General features: G+C 41.9%; 1 protein-coding gene across 3 annotated transcripts in view; it reads left to right on the forward strand.

Annotated features, from left to right (window-relative positions):
• The window catches only part of LOC137427716 (multidrug resistance-associated protein 1), a 126,921-nt gene that overhangs the window by 55,144 nt on the left and 55,217 nt on the right, over positions 1-16,560 (forward strand). The gene's annotated exons all lie outside the window — the stretch shown is intronic.

The following is a 16,560-nucleotide window of genomic DNA, read 5'->3' on the forward strand; positions in this document are numbered from 1 at the left end:
AAAAACGGCAAAAATTTGCACCACTATATCTCCAAAAGTGCTGAACAGAAAAAATTGAGACATGGCTCATTGTAAAGAACTCTCCATGGGGAATAAAATATGTAAATGATGACGTCATCAGTCACGTGGTTCGGTCGCCATCTTGGAAAAACGGCAAATCGTTGCGCCACTATATCTCCAAAAGTGCTGAACAGAAAAAATTGAGACATGGCTCATTGGAAAGAACTCTCCATGGGGAATAAAATATGTTAATGATGACGTCATATGTCACGTGGTCGGCCGCCATCTTGGAAAAACGGCAAAACTTTGCACCACTATATCTCCAAAAGTGCTGAACAGAATAATTGAGACATGGCTCATTGTAAAGAACTCTCCATGGGGAATAAAATATGTTAATGATGACGTCATCAGTCACGTGGTCGGCCGCCATCTTGGAAAAACGGCAAAACTTTGCACCACAAAATCTCCAAAAGTGCTGAACAGAAAAAAATTGAGACATGGCTCATTGTAAAGAACTCTCCATGGGGAATAAAATATGTTAATGATGACGCCATCGGTCACGTGGTTCGGCCGCCATCTTGGAAAAATGGGAAAACTTTGCACCACTATATCTCCAAAAGTGCAGAATGGAAAAAATTGAGACATGGCTCATTGTAAAGAACTCTCAATGGGGAATAAAATATGTTAATGATGACGTCATATGTCACGTGCTTCGGCCGCCATCTTGGAAAAACCGAAAAATTGTGCACCTCCATATCTCTGAAAGTGCTGAATAGAAAAAATTGAGACATGGCTCATTGTAAAGAACTCTCCATGGGGAATAAAATATGTTAATGATGACATCATAGGTCACGTGGTTCGGCTGCCATCTTGGAAAAACCGAAAAACGTAGCACCTCCATATCTCCAAAAGTGCTGAATAGAAAAAGTTGAGACATGGCTCTTTGTGAAGAACTCTCCATGGGGAATAATATATGTTAATGATGACGTCATCTATCACGTGGTTCGGACGCCATATTTGTCTTAAATGGCCGATAAAAGAGTACATTCCGGCAAGTCCTCGGTCTCTGACCGATTTTTCATCTGTCTGTTTGTCTGTCTGTCTGTCTGTCTGTCTGTTTGCAGCACTGCGTCTACACCGTTGCACGTAGAATCGCCAAACTTTGCACACATATTGGTCTTGCCCTGGAATAGACTGTGCCCAATTGATGACGTCATCGGTGACGTGGTTCGGCCGCCATCTTGGAAAAACCGAAAAAATTTGTACCTCTATATCTCCGAAAGTGCTGAATAGAAAAAATTGAGACATGGCTCATTGTAAAGAACTCTCCATGGGGAATAAAATATGTAAATGATGACGTCATCAGTCACGTGGTTCGGTCGCCATCTTGGAAAAACGGCAAAACGTTGCGCCACGATATCTCCAAAAGTGCTGAACAGAAAAAATTGAGACATGGCTCATTGTAAGGAACTCTCCATGGGGAATAAAATATGTTAATGATGACGTCATATGTCACGTGGTCGGCCGCCATCTTGGAAAAACGGGAAAACTTTTCACCACTATATCTCCAAAAGTGCAGAATGGAAAAAATTGAGACTTGGCTCATTGTAAAGAACTCTCCATGGGGAATAAAATATGTTAATGATGACGTCATCTATCACGTGGTTCGGCCGCCATATTTGTTCTAAATGGCCGATAAAAAGTACATTACGGCAAGTCCTCGGTCTCTGACCGATTTTTCATCTGTTTGTCTGTTTGTCTGTTTGTCTGTCTGTTTGCAGCACTGCGTCTACACCGTTGCACGTAGAATCGCCAAACTTTGCACACATATTGGTCTTGCCCTGGAATAGACTGTGCCCAATTGATGACGTCATCGGTGACGTGGTTCGGCCGCCATCTTGGAAAAACCGAAAAACTTTGCACCTCTATATCTCCGAAAGTACTGAACAGAAAAAATTGAGACATGGCTCATTGTAAAGAACTCTCCATGGGGAATAAAATATGTTAATGATGACGTCATCAGTCACGTGGTCGGCCGCCATCTTGGAAAAACAGCAAAACTTTGCACCACTATATCTCCAAAAGTGCTGAACAGAAAAAATTGAGACATGGCTCATTGTAAAGAACTCTCCATGGGGAATAAAATATGTTAATGATGACGTCATATGTCACGTGGTCGGCCGCCATTTTGGAAAAACGGCAAAACTTTGCACCACTATATCTCCAAAAGTGCTGAACAGAAAAAATTGAGACATGGCTCATTGTAAAGAACTCTCCATGGGGAATAAAATATGTTAATGATGATGTCATATGTCACGTGGTCGACCGCCATCTTGGAAAAACGGCAAAACTTTGCACCACTATATCTCCAAAAGTGCTGAACAGAAAAAATTGAGACATGGCTCATTGTAAAGAACTCTCCATGGGGAATAAAATATGTTAATGATGATATCATTGGTCACGTGGTTCGGCCGCCATATTTGTTCTAAATGGCCGATAAAAAGTACATTCCGGCAAGTCCTCGGTCTCTGACCGATTTTTCATTTGTTTGTCTGTCTGTCTGTTTGTCCGCACAGAATAAATATGCTTTTCTCTACAACCGTTGGTCCGATTGACAGGAAATATTCACCATAGGTGCACCTCCTCCTGTATAATTTTTTTAATGATACTTATGACGTCATAGGTCGTGGTTTCGGCGCCATCTTGGAAAACCCGAAAAACTTTGCACCTCTATATCTCTGAAAGCGCTGCATAGAAAAAATTGAGACATGGCTCATTGTAAAGAACTCTCCATGGGGAATAACATGTTAATGATGATGCCATAGGTGCCGCCATTATGACGTCATAATCTACAAGTACAAAACTTCATCTGATGAAGATGAAAATTTTTGGAGCGTCATCTAGGGATAAATTGTTGTTTTAGCCAGAGAGCCTGGCGTTGGCTTAGCGGTTAGGGTGCCGGCTTGGGATCCTAGGATCCTGGGTTCGAATCCCGGTCGATCGCTGAATTAACGCCAGGGGGGTTGACTCAGCCTGTCATCCTTCCGAGGTCGGCAAATTGAGTACCAGCTTGCTGGGATGAATGATCACGGTGTGTACCCCGATTCAGAATAGGCACACTGTATCCCTGCGCATCGTAAGAGCGTGACCAAGGTTGGCGTCAGGAAGGGCATCCGGCCATAAAAACATTGCCTCAAAACAGGGAACCATGATTGTCATGGGGCCCGCAAGGCTAACCCCCGCTCTTGCGGGGAAAATGGCCTTAAAACGATCATTCATTCATTCATTCATTTCATTCATCTAGGGATAAATTGGTGGAGAAAAAGATAATAACGTTATCGGTCACGTGGTTCGTCCGCCATATTTGTTTTAACACAAAAGCCTTAAAAACTACTAAAAACACTCCTGGCGAGGGTCTGCAATCTCTGATCGCTCTTTCTTGTTCTTATGTTGTGATAGATAGTGACCTTTGATGTGTGTAAAATCAAAGCTGCCATCTTGAAAACCTTATAGATTACAAGTGAAAAGAAAAAGTGAAAGAAAACAAATGTGATGAAAAGTTGCTCATGATGCAAACAATATTGCTGTGTTCACCAAATCAAGGATGCACAGTGGCCTGCTAAAGTATTCATCCTTGACCAATAATGCCACATTTAGAGAAATTACAGATTAACATTTGAATTAATAACTGGAGACATCAAACTAAACTTATAGTTGAGGAGGAGGATACATGTCAGGAATACCTGAAAAAACATGTACAAATCAAACTTTATGCACATATACATGCAAAAAAACATGGGAAGGGAAGCAAAAGCAAATGTTGCAAGAAAGCAACATTTGCGGGGAATTGAAATTGAATGTAGTTCAGGCCTGTTTGAAGGGGACCACCGGCGGCTTCATCCACGCTGGTGTGAGCAGCACTTGGTGGGGGAAAAAAAAGGAATGGACCCAGTCGAACTGCTCTACATCATCCTGACAGCTCGTCTTGAGTGCTCTCCTCAACTCTCTCCCCTTCATCCGCCCCCTCGCATCTCTCTCACTCTCTCACTCTCACTCTCTCACTCTCTCACTCTCTCACTCTCTCACACTTTGAAGCAGGAGGCCCCTCATTGAGCAACACAGCTCTGGTCACTAAGGCATCACTGGCCTTGCTTCTCACTCAGAACACCACAGCTTGATTCTTCTTCTTCTTCTTTCTCTCTCTCTCTCTCTCTCTCTCTCTCTCTCTCTCTCTCTCTCTCTCTCTCTCTCTCTCTCTCTCTCTCTCTCTCTCCCTCTATCTATCTATCTCTCGCTCTCGCTCTCGCTCTCGCTCTCTCCTCTTCTTTTTACACCTCAGCTTTATGGTGTGGTCGAGTCCTTTAAACAAACCAACTTTTCAGGCTCTGGCTTGGTCCTTTATATCATTCAGCATTTCACACTGAGGCCACTCACGCCATGAAGCACAAATCGTTTCTACAGAGAAAAAGAATGGCTGCCTTCTTCCTTTCTTCACTTCCTCCTTTTGTCCAACTAAGCTTTGTGGTGTGGGTGAGTCTTTTATACAACAAAGATTTTCAGGCTGAGGTCGAGTCCTTTATAGTTTATATTAGTCAGCACGTCATGCTGTGGCCGCTAACGTCACGAAGCACGGATCATTTCCACAGTGAAAAAGAATGGCTGCCTTCTCCCTCTTCATCTCCCCTCAAATGAAAAAAAGGTCGGGAAGAACAGGGTCAAGCTCTTCACACAGCCATAGATGTGCACACCACTATCGGTGAAAATGCCGTGAGGAGTCAAGGGAGTGGATATGGGATAGGCAGGGGCGGGGGGGTGGGGTGGGGTGTGGGAAGAGAGGGTGAGGGGTGGGGTGTGGGAAGAGAAGAGAGGGGGAGGGGAGGGGTGAGGATTAGGCAAATACTAAGATTTTCGATCTTAGGTGATCATGACCTTTTAACCTCAAAAGCCATAGGCTTCAGTGACCCGATATGAAAACTATGCTCATATTTCTGGTCAACAGATGGAAATTGATGATTTTGTGACCTTGCCCTTTTTCCTTTTTGACGGAGCACAGGTCACACTGAATTGTCATATTGGGTCACTGACATATTGATATTTTATTAAATGTTGACCCTTGACCTTTTGTATTTAAAAATATCAGCTTCTAACTTTGGATTGGTGAACCAAGTCAGTGATCCAATATGCAATTTCTTTAAATTTCATGTAAATTGGATGAAAGTTGACACCCAGGCACGCATGCGTACACACACGATTGCGAAATCCCGTCCCCCATGCTAATAAATACAAAAGGGTCCTACTTTTGATCCCACGGCTGACTCAGCATTTCTTACGTAATTCACCTTAAAAACATCACGAATTTTTTGTATACTGAATCGAGGCTCGTGAAAGAGCTAACATTTATTTCACAAACAAATCAACCAGACAAACAAAATATATAAAAAGATGGAGCGGAAGACAAGATGGGGAGAGAAGGGGAAGCACACAAACACAACATTTGAGAGCAGGGAGAAGTGTGGGAGGGAGAGGGCTTGGGGGGAGGAGGCGTGGGAAGGGGGGGGGGAGGAGGCGTGGGAAGGGGGGGGGGAACACATGGAGACCAAGGACTTCCAGGACAGAAGTTGGTATTTCAAAAAAAAAGTGTAGGATTTTGGGTGAAATTAGCGGGGTAGAAAACATCAAGGTTTTGGATGGGGGAAGATAAGAGATGGTGGTGAACAGCTGTTTTAAAGACCTGGAGGGTGGAGTGGGATTGAAGAGAGTGAGGGAGTTTGTTCCAGAGGCGGGAGAAAAGAGGAGTGAAGGTGAGCAGAAAGTCTTGATTTTGGCAGTTTAACCATAAGAGGGTTGCAGGCAGATCTTGTGCGACCTGTAGGAATATTTGGGGGACAGAGCCCAGAGAGAGCTGGGGGGGCAAGGCCAGAGAGGAGTCGGTAGAAGACGGAAAGACCACCAACCTGCCTGCGGTGAGTGAGTGAAAGGCCCTTGGAGTTAGCTTCATCGCGGGAGATTCCAATGATTCTGAACGCTTTGGTTTCAACAGCGTGAAGATGAGCTAGGTGTGAGGCAGGAGCACCAGACCAGAGGGGAGAGCAGTATTCCATAGAGCTGCGGATGAAAGCCTTGTATGTGGTGAGGAGCTCAGGTGTACCAAGGAAGGACTTCGCACGACGGAGGATGCCCAGTCGGCGACTGGCTTTGGAGGCCAGATTTGAAATGTGGTTTTCCCAGGAAAGATCATGGCAGATAGTGAGACCCAAAAGCTTGAGTGACGGAACTTATTGGAGAGGATTATTCAGAAAGTGGATGGGAGGGTTGTCCAGTCGGTCTTTTCGCAGAGACATCGTAAGAGTGTGAGATTTGTCAGGATTGAAAGGCATGTTCCACTTGTTTGCCCAGTCTGTGATTTTGTCCAGGTCTGCAGAGAGTGAGGAGGCTGCAGACTGCCGATCTGAGGGATGAGGAATGGAGCGACAGAGAGTAGAGTCGTCAGCAAAGAGACAGAGAGGATTTTCAAGAGAGTCAGAGAGATCATTGATGAAGACCAGAAAAAGCACAGGGCCCAGAACACTGCCTTGGGGGACTCCAGCCTGAACAGGAAGAGGAGATGAGAGAAACCCATTCAGGGCCACACGTTGACTATGACTAGAGAGGAAGTCCGCCAGCCATGCGTGGAGATTTCCATGGATACCAAAGGAGGAGAGTTTGGTGAGCAGAGCCGGTTGCCAGACTGTATCGAAGGCACGTGAAATGTCAAGGGAGACAGCTCTAATTTCCTGTTTGGCGTTGAGGACCTCCATCCATTGTTGAGAAAGCAGAAGCAGCATGTCCAGAGTAGAGTGACCAGGTCTGAAACCAAATTGATGGTCAGAGATCAAGCCATTGGAGAAGAGGAAAGATTTCATATCTGAAGCAATGATGGATTCCATGACTTTGCTGATAATTGGGAGAAGGCTGATTGGTCTGTAGTTGCTAGGATCTGTTTTTGCACCTTTTTTGTGCAAAGCGGTGATGGTGGCTGATTTCCAAGCAGATGGCAGATGACCTTGAGCAAAAGAGAGGATGAAGAGAACAGAGAGGGAGTGAAAGAGCGGAAGAATGTGATTTTAGGACCCGTGGGCTGATGCCGTCAGGACCAGTTGCAGAATCAGAGTCGAGGGTTGACAGAAACTTTTCCACCTTGTCAGGAGGAAAGGACACAGAGTCCAGGAGCAGCTGGGTATGACTGGGTACGGTTGGTACAGAGAGGGATGGGTTTGGGACACAAGATTTAGAGGCAAACACAGAGTTGAGGCATTCAGCTTTTTCACGTGTGGAGTCAGCCGTGTAGCCGTTTGAGGTGAGGGAGGGGATGGAGGGGGAACAAACACCGGAAACAGATTTGACCAGACGCCACCAGGATTTGGAAGAGGGAGACAGATAAGAGAGTTTGGTCTTGAGAACGGAGAGATATTGTTTCCTGGCTCTCCTGAGGTTGGACACACACTTGTTTCGGGCTTTGTGAAAGGAAATGAGATTTCCTTCCGTTGGATTTGCTTTCCAGGAGACGAATTGCCATGCTTTACAAACTATGAGCACCTTCCTGCACTCCCACAACCGTAACAATATAGTCATACCCCGTTTTACGCCATTTTGACCTACGTCAAATCCGACTTTACGCCATTCTTCTGGAGTAAATTTCAGTTCAGCGAACGTCATTATGTGCGACTTTACGTCACAACTACGGACGTGAAAAAAATTAATTTTTCCTTAAAATTATATTTAAAATAAATAAAATAGTACATAAATTAACAATAAAAGAAGCTAAGAACAATTTAAAATACAATAAAAAGCACATTAAAAATATTCAAAAATGTACGTACAGTATTTTGTACGTACGCGCAGCTGCTGGTTCTCATTCAAAACAGAGGCGACGTACAGTATTCCTTTACTGTGTCTGTGTTAGCCATGGGTCCTAAGAAGGATAGTGCTAGTGTTCCAAGTGTAATGTGGTTACGATGGAAGATAAGTTAAATCTGATTAAAAGGTATGAAAAAGGTGAAAAAGTGTCGGTGATAGCCGACATAGAATCGGAACCACAATGCGTCATGGGATCGGAAAGGGGCAATAGTGCTGCCGGCGGTCGCTGTCACTTTGACAGACTGCTTGTTTACATTGACACACTACGTGATCTTTACCACTTTAAACTACTTTTAGGACTTTTTTTACTGTGACAAATTAACAAATTAACTGTGAACTGTGATCGGCTCATGAGCCAGTATTTGCAAGCCAAGGACACCGTCGCAAAACTGAAAGCCGCCATTGCAGTATGTAACAAGAAGCTTACTGTTTCGGACATAGCAAACTGTGATGAACTTGTGAAACTTTATACAGGTTTACCTAGTTATGACCTGTTTAAGTGGTTATTAGCAGAAGTATCCCCTCATGCACAGAACCTTCATTATTATAAGGGGAAATTATCAATGGAAGACGAGACCTGGCAAATAAACAATACTACAAAACCCGGAGTAAAGCGATCTCAATCTTTAGAGGATCAACTACTCATGACACTCATGAAGCTTCGGCTTAATCTTCGCGAGGAGGACCTCGCATTTCGCTTTGGATTAGGACAAAGCACCGTCTCCCAAGTTTTGTTCGCATGTGTACAGCCAATATAAGTCAAGACCTACTCTCAAGTGCCTTGTTCGTATTACACCTAGCGGAACAATTTCGTGCATTTCCAAACCTACAGGAGGAAACACGTCGGACAAAAAAATTGTAAAGATGACTAACATTGTAGACAAGTTCCAGCCCGGCGATATTTGTATGGCCGATCGAGGTTTCAACATTCAGGAACTGTTCTTGCATAAGCAGGTTGTTTCTCTTCTCCAATGGGAACCCCCCTTTTCCTCAAATATTTCTTTAAATCGCTGGATTTTAATGCCAAAAAACGCTGAATTTCTTTCACATTAGCCATCTTCCTTTCCGTAAACACAGCGTCGATCGTAGACAGACGCTTCCTCTTCTGGGTTCGTGTTTACGTTTGCCCCCTTTTCGATCCCATCATGCTTTGCGGTGGAGCGCCCTCTGTTGATATTTACCGATTCGCGATAAGGTCTATGCCTTAGGGCTGCCACGGTCGATGGTATCGACCATCATTCATGATAGGGAACGTATTCTCACATACGTCACTGAAAAAGCGCCGCCGGCTAAGACTGCTAAAATGTGTGTTTGTGTTCAGAAGAGACGCCATGTTTAAGGTGAATAACATAATCATTAATTTTATTTATTATTCTTTACAAATTCATTTATTAATTGTGTTCATTACTCATTAAAAAATATGACTAAAATGTGTTTTTAGTGTTCTTTAAGGTTTAGCAATAGTTATATACTTTCTCGAGTTATTTACTCTAGTTTTATGGTGTTTGTCTTCATTTTAAGGCATTTTTAAGGCATTACGCCCGGTTTACGTCAAAAACCGAGTTACATCACGGCTTATGGAACCAATTGATGACGTAGGCCAGGGTATTACTGTATACAGAATATATATATACATATATTTTTTGGTGGAGATTGGCCAAAGTCCTTTTTTCTATGATTTTCAGGTGTACACACAGAGAATTTCCTTGCCAGGGTGAGGGGTTGTGCCCATGACCTGACAATGGGTAGTACCCCCAGCACATATACAAAATTTGGTGGAAATTTGGTGGAGGTATATATATATATATATATATTGTTACAGACGCGGTTTTGGATGTTAGTTTACCGAGCGGTTTGGTATGACCGCGTCTGCACAGTTTACCCGATTATACTCGAACGTTGGCCGAGTCGCGCTACGCTAGATCAATGAAGGAAAGGACACAACGGCTGGGTTAGATGACACGACACCAGGGGTACAGTTCTCAAGACCTCCGGAGGAGGTTATAATATTTGTATGCAGAACGTTTAGATTACACTGACAAGAGGTACAGCATAGGAAGGTGGGCACTTAATCACGGTCTTATAGTAGCCCCGACAGACCACAGATAAACAGGACAAGACTGACTCACACAGGGATTGATGGCAAGGAAGGGCAGGTAGTCGATGGATAGCACAAGGTGCACCTTGGCTCAGGGACAGGATAAAGCGCGGTCCAAAAGATGCAGGGAGGTCTCTCAGCGCTCGGAGGTGGCGACTTCTCTTTCCAAGCTGGGGGCGCATCTGACGTCACCTCCGGTAAGTGGCTGCGTATATCCAGCGGGGAGTGACACGCCCTCGGCTCGTTAGCTCCGCCCCAGATGGAATCGGCCCGCCGCTTCTTATTGGGTGCGGGGGGGGTTACCTGGCTCCGCCCTTGACGAGGAGCACATGGGCAATGGCGGCTAACCAAGCCGGAGTGAGGACGCACACTCCCCGCGCCGCGCCGCGCCGCCCCCCTCTGTTGTTGTAGTTGTTGTTGTAGTTCCATGAGATGATGGGAGGATGTGGAGATGAGGTTGTGGGGAGGTATTGGGAGGTCCTAAACTCACTACTGGTGCCATACAATCACATTCTGGTGCAACGAAGAGTCAGAATTAATGGAAACGAGTCCTTAACTGACATAGACTAAGAATAACTAGCAAGATGTCCTATAGTTGTCTACGTGAGATGCGGTGAACCTGGGCACGACATTTAATGGGGGAAAAAGGGGAAGGTCGGTTCTACAGAGTGTTGTTTACAGACAATGGGACTAGGGAATGGGGGATTGGGGATAGTTGGGGAGTATTGGGGAAATAGGGGAATATTTACAAGCGGATATGGATGGAGGCCAAATCCCATATCCGCAACAATATATATGTATGTATGTGTGTATATATATATATATATATATATATATATGTGTATATATATATATATATATATATATATATATATATATATATATATATATATATATATATATATATATATATATATATATATATATATATATATATATATATATATATGTATATATATATATATATATATGTATGTATGTATATAACTAAGGAAGCACACTAACCCTATGACATGACGCTGACATCATGTGCATAAATTATCAATCTGTGTATATTGGCGGCTTAGATTGGTCACAAATAAACAATTTGCAGTGCTTTGTCTTGATGAGCCCATAATGAGGGTGAAATCTATATCGACATCTCTGCCTTTGTCTATTTGTGACCATAGAGCTTTAATCTCTATTTGCCTCGACACAATCCTGTCTCTGAGCTCTGCAGGCAGTTCCTTCTAAAGGTGGGCACGATTCGGAAAATTTTAAGTCCGCTTACTGCTTATCCGCTCCGCCAGCCCGTGTAGTCCGATTCGCTTTTCCGCTTCAGCGGCCGAAAATCTTAGTCCGCTTACCGCTTATCCGCTTATCCGCTTATCCACTTATCCGCTTCGATTCGATTTTTTAAAAGCGCTTCGACGTTTTAAAAGCGATTTTTGACGTTTATAAAGGGAATTTAATGCTTTTTAAGCCTAAATAGCCATTTCTAACGACTACAAAGACAAACAAAGCTTTTAAGATCAAAAATATACATTTTTATTTAAATAAAATTTATTCAAAATTTATTGAAATAAAGTTTTCCACTCGACTCTACTCTACGCTACAGTTAATTTAAATATAATTTTAATATATGCAAGTTACATTAAAGAAAAATCAATTTGCCCGTCCTTTCTTTGACAAGAGAGTGTACTAGTCAACAGACTAGCAGTCTGTTGACTAGTCCTCGTCTTCCTCCTCCACCTCGTGGGCCTTCTTGAGGATTTGGAGGTTGCCCTTCATGAAGACGAGGGCCTCGAAGTTCGGTGCAGCCAGGGCCGACCTCTTAGGCCTGAGGATGTCCGACCCGTAGCTGAACACGCGCTCGACCGAGGCAGAGCTCGGGAGCGGCGTGTTATGCCTGAGAAATCGAGTTACCCAAGCATCACGGAACTCGCAAACTACTCGCAAAATACTGTTTTAAAACAAAGTTTATTTTCATTTTTCACTTACAGTTAATATTAAAAGTTTTAAAACTTAAAATAAATTGTTTTAGCAAAATATAATGTGTATTAGGTGACGTCAGAAATCTCAGATTTCTCTCCATCTCAGAAATCTCAGATCGCGAAGTATTAGTCAGAAATCTCTCCATCTTGACGTTATTGCCGCTCTAGCGTCCAATAAAATATTCAGTTTTCACTTATTATTCACTTAAATAAATATTCACAATTCTAGAGTAACGGCTCAGGCTAACAGCTGATTTGGCGAATCGCGATGTGCTTTAATTTTTCGGTAGTCCGATTCGCTTATCCGCTTCGAAAACGTTAGTCCGCTGCAGCGGATAAGCGGATAAGCGGACTTTCGAAGCGGACCGCCCACCTTTGGTTCCTTCGACCTCATGGCTTGGTTTTTGCTCTGATATGCATTGTCAGCTGTGAGACCTTATATAGACAGGTGTGTGCCTTTCGAAATCAGGTCCAATCAATTGAATTTACCACAGGTGGACTCTAATCAAGGTGTAGAAACAGCTCAAAGATTATCAAGAGAAATGGGAGGCACCTGAACTAAATTTGAAGTGTCATAGCAAAGGGTATGAATACTTATGTCAATGTGATATTTCAGTTTTTTCTTTTTAATAAATTTGCAAAACTTTCTAAAATCCTGTTTTCTCTGTCATTATGGGGTATTGAGTATAGATTGATGAGGGAAAAAAATGAATTTAAACGATTTCAGCATAAGGCTGCAACATAACAAAATGTGAAAAAAGTGAAGGTCTCAATACTTTCTGAATGCACTGTATATAGATATATAGATATACACGTACACATCTATATTGTAATCTCCGTCGGTGATTCTGTCTGTCCGTGGGTGTGGCCTCCCCTGTTGAGGGAGTAGCTCCACCCATTCTGGAAGGGGCTTCAAAAACAAATCACCACCATTTTGTTTCCTCGCATAGCTTTGAAGCCTTTTTTGTTAGGCTCGCGGTTTCTTACTCTCTCACAGTTTTATTTCAACTCTAATTCGATATCTCATTTCATTTTTCACAGTCGCTAACATGGTTTTAGACTCTTTGCAAAAAACGGGAAGGAAATTCGATGAAAGTTACCGTTTATAGAATAAAATGCATTTTAAATGAGAAGGCCTGTAACATAAAGGCCATTCATTGAGACTCCCTCACGGCTTTATCTCGACTGTAATTTACCATCAGTCGCTGGGATGGTTCAAGTCTCAGATTCAGCTGAAGTTGAGAAAATTAGCAAAATGTATTCCAACAGCCGTTTTGAATGTGTCGACTGGTCGGACGAGATGTAGGCACGGGGAAGGAGAGAGGGGAAGGTGAATGAGAGGAGAGAATGTTCCCAGGATATGGTTATTCATATTATTACTTCGTAAAAGTACAGCGACTGAATACTGAAGTTCGCGATCGAACCGAAGTCCAATTATATTTTTCCATATTCCTTGGGTGTATATGCAGAGTTTGTTTAAAGTGAGTCAACTCTTTTCCAACCATGGAATTAAACAATACAGTACTTCAAAAATGTACATAATAATGTAAACTAACAATGGAAAACAATATTTATTAACAACGTTTGGTTTTAATCTATTTTTATATTGGAAAGCGAAAAGTTTTCGATACTTTCAAGTTTAAAAAATGAAGAAGAGTCAAGGCTCCATAGGCCTCTGATAGGTCTCTGATGTCCATTTTCAGACTGAATCATTGTGTCTTCGATCATAAATTACTTTTTGAAGAAACAAAGGTACATTTTGATTACAACTTGTGCAAAGGAGACGAGGTAATCCATGTTTAGTTCGGAGCGATTATACACTGCCCAAAGAAGATGCGTTTTCATAGTGTATAGCTCTCGGAAATCAAATTGTGAGTCTGTGGGTGTGGCCTCCTCCTTTGAGGGAGAGGCTCCACCCATTCTGGGAGGGGCTTCAAAAACACATTTCCACCATTTTGCTTTCCTCGCATATGTCTGAGGCTCCACAGGCCTCTGATTTCCATTTTATGACTGAATCAACGTGTCTTCTGTCATAAGTTACTTTTTGAAGAAACAAAGGTACATTTTGATTACAACTTGTTTAAAGGAAACAAGGTAATGTATGTTTTGTTCGGAACGATCACGGCAGGGGTCTATTATACACCGCCCAAAGTAGATGCATTTTCATAATGCAGAGGAAATATAATTGTGGTTTTTAACAGAAAAACTTTTGATTTTCACACGAGTTTTCAAGGCTGAATCGTGTGCAAGTACAGGACATGTAATGCACAATGTGGAAAAAAAAAAAATTAACAGAGGGGATATTGCCTCGATATAAAAAAATTGTCGCAGCGGTCTGTTATACACCACCCAAATGTATGTTTTCATAACTAGTACACCCACTCGCTATGGGAGCGGCAGGAAGGGTCATTCCTATTTGTGGTATATAGATTACAGACGAGCTAGGGTACCTTTTGTGCAGCGTCTGAGGCCAAAATGTTTGATCAACATTTCTAAACCAAAATTTAATGCAGATTCCAAAAATCCATTTCTTATGTGCCGCAAATGTTGCGGTTTGGGTAAAAAAATGCGTTTTTTTGTTGTTGTTTTTCTATATTTTGGCGAAATCTGAAAATTATGCTTTAATTCTAGATATCAATTTTACTCTCTGGTATATGGTCATGTGAGGTATCAAAATAAAGCTACTGACCTGGAGATCACTGAAGAACACAAATAATATGAAATTAAAATATAGTTGCCATGGTAACAGCCATTTGAGTGGCTCTGAAGTCCAAAAATATCAATTTCACGCTGTAATACATTGTACATTTTAATGTGGAGTCGGAGGCCAAATTGTTTTTAAATCACTTCTAAATCATAATTTTATGTATAATCTGAATATCAGTCTTACAAGCCAGACATGAAGCCTTTTTGGTGAAAATCACATTTTTGTTGGTTATGCGTATTACACAGAAAACTCTGAAATTGGGTTTTTAATTCTAAATACCATTTTGTCATCATTTATATTCGCATGTGAGGTATCAACATGAAAGTATTTACATACAGTGTATATACATGTATTTTCCAAGGATAACAGTATTTTTAGAGTGAAGTATAGTTGCTATGGTAAACAATACTAATCCTGAGCTGATTGCTTATAAGGGTTGACGACTAGCACCTACTAATGAGTCTATCATCATATATATCGACCACCCCAGAAAGCATTAATATGTTGTTATGAAATATATTGCATGTGATTGCTTGCCATGGTAATGGGATTCATTATTAACAAAGTGCAGATCATTACACAAGAAATAAGCTTCCATGACATCTTTTTCATTAGACCTCTCTGACAACTGTTCTCATAATGACATCCTCCTAAATCAGATGCATAAAAAAGGTAAAGTAATACAACAATAATTGATGTAGTTATCCCATCACCAATTGTATCTGGTCTATTTGGCTATAATACCCATCACCCTCTAATATCTACTGTTCATATAATTATTTACTCTATCAGCTACAATATGCTAAGTTATGCTTATTACTACCACTCTCACCAAACCACAAAATACTAACAGTAGTGTCATAAATATACTACATATGTAAACATTAACTAAAAGTCTGAAACACTTTAAGTCTTGTATCTGACACCAAATATGAGTACAAGATATGCACAACATAAACAAAAATCTTCCAGAAACCTTAAACCTTAACTAGATTCTAACATGAATGTCTTGATAAGTTGAGATAACATATGTGGGCAACAGAGGCAATTCTTATGTCGCTCAACTGAGTACATTTACATAAACAGTTTTACTCTACTAATAAATTATGCACTGATGAGGAATACATCTCAGTTGCCAATTGTTTCTATCACACCCAGAATACTACATGTATGATGTGAGTATTGCCTACTCCAATTCACTGTCTGACTCATCAGAAGAAGAACAGTAATCTTCTATGTTATTCATTTCATCATCTGGCGAATCATTATCCATGTGTTGGCAAATGTCATCAGGTACCTGTTGTCCTTCAAACCACTTCAAAGAATATTTTCCATTTTCCATGACCCAACCGCTGTCCTATGGATTCCATTCATATAATTCTGGAACAAGTGCATTTTTCCACACTGATGCAACCATGTTAGCACGTTCCAGCTTTTCTAGCAGGACAGGTCTACAAGGAGGCAAACTGCTCGGATCTGTTGCTTTGATCTTGTGAAGGGGCGGAGTTTGCTTTTTTGGCTGTGAGGTCTGGAGAAATAGCATGTGTCTGGCTGTATTTACTGAAGTCGGTTTTGGTTTGCCATGTAGTGCACATACAAATGATTCTAGGTCATCAACCACCTTTGTTGACAGTTGTTCAGCTTTTCCTGGGGAAGCAAAGGATCTCATGGACCTATTGTCTTTCTCCATCAAAGTGAGTGGACGGACTTTGCCTTTCCTCTGAAAACTGGCCGTATAATCACAGCCAGTGAAGGCGTGTAGTCCTGGCATTGCTTCACACATTTCAGGTCCCAGGTTTTTAGCCAACAAGGATACATTGATGTAGCGTCGTGTGTTGTTGAAGCTTGGACCAATGTCCATCCATATTTGAGCTGGTAAGATCTGT

Source organism: Myxine glutinosa, chromosome 5 (assembly GCF_964187855.1).
Source record: "Myxine glutinosa chromosome 5, kmMyxGlut1.1, whole genome shotgun sequence".
NCBI classification, from domain to species: Eukaryota; Metazoa; Chordata; class Myxini; order Myxiniformes; family Myxinidae; genus Myxine; species Myxine glutinosa.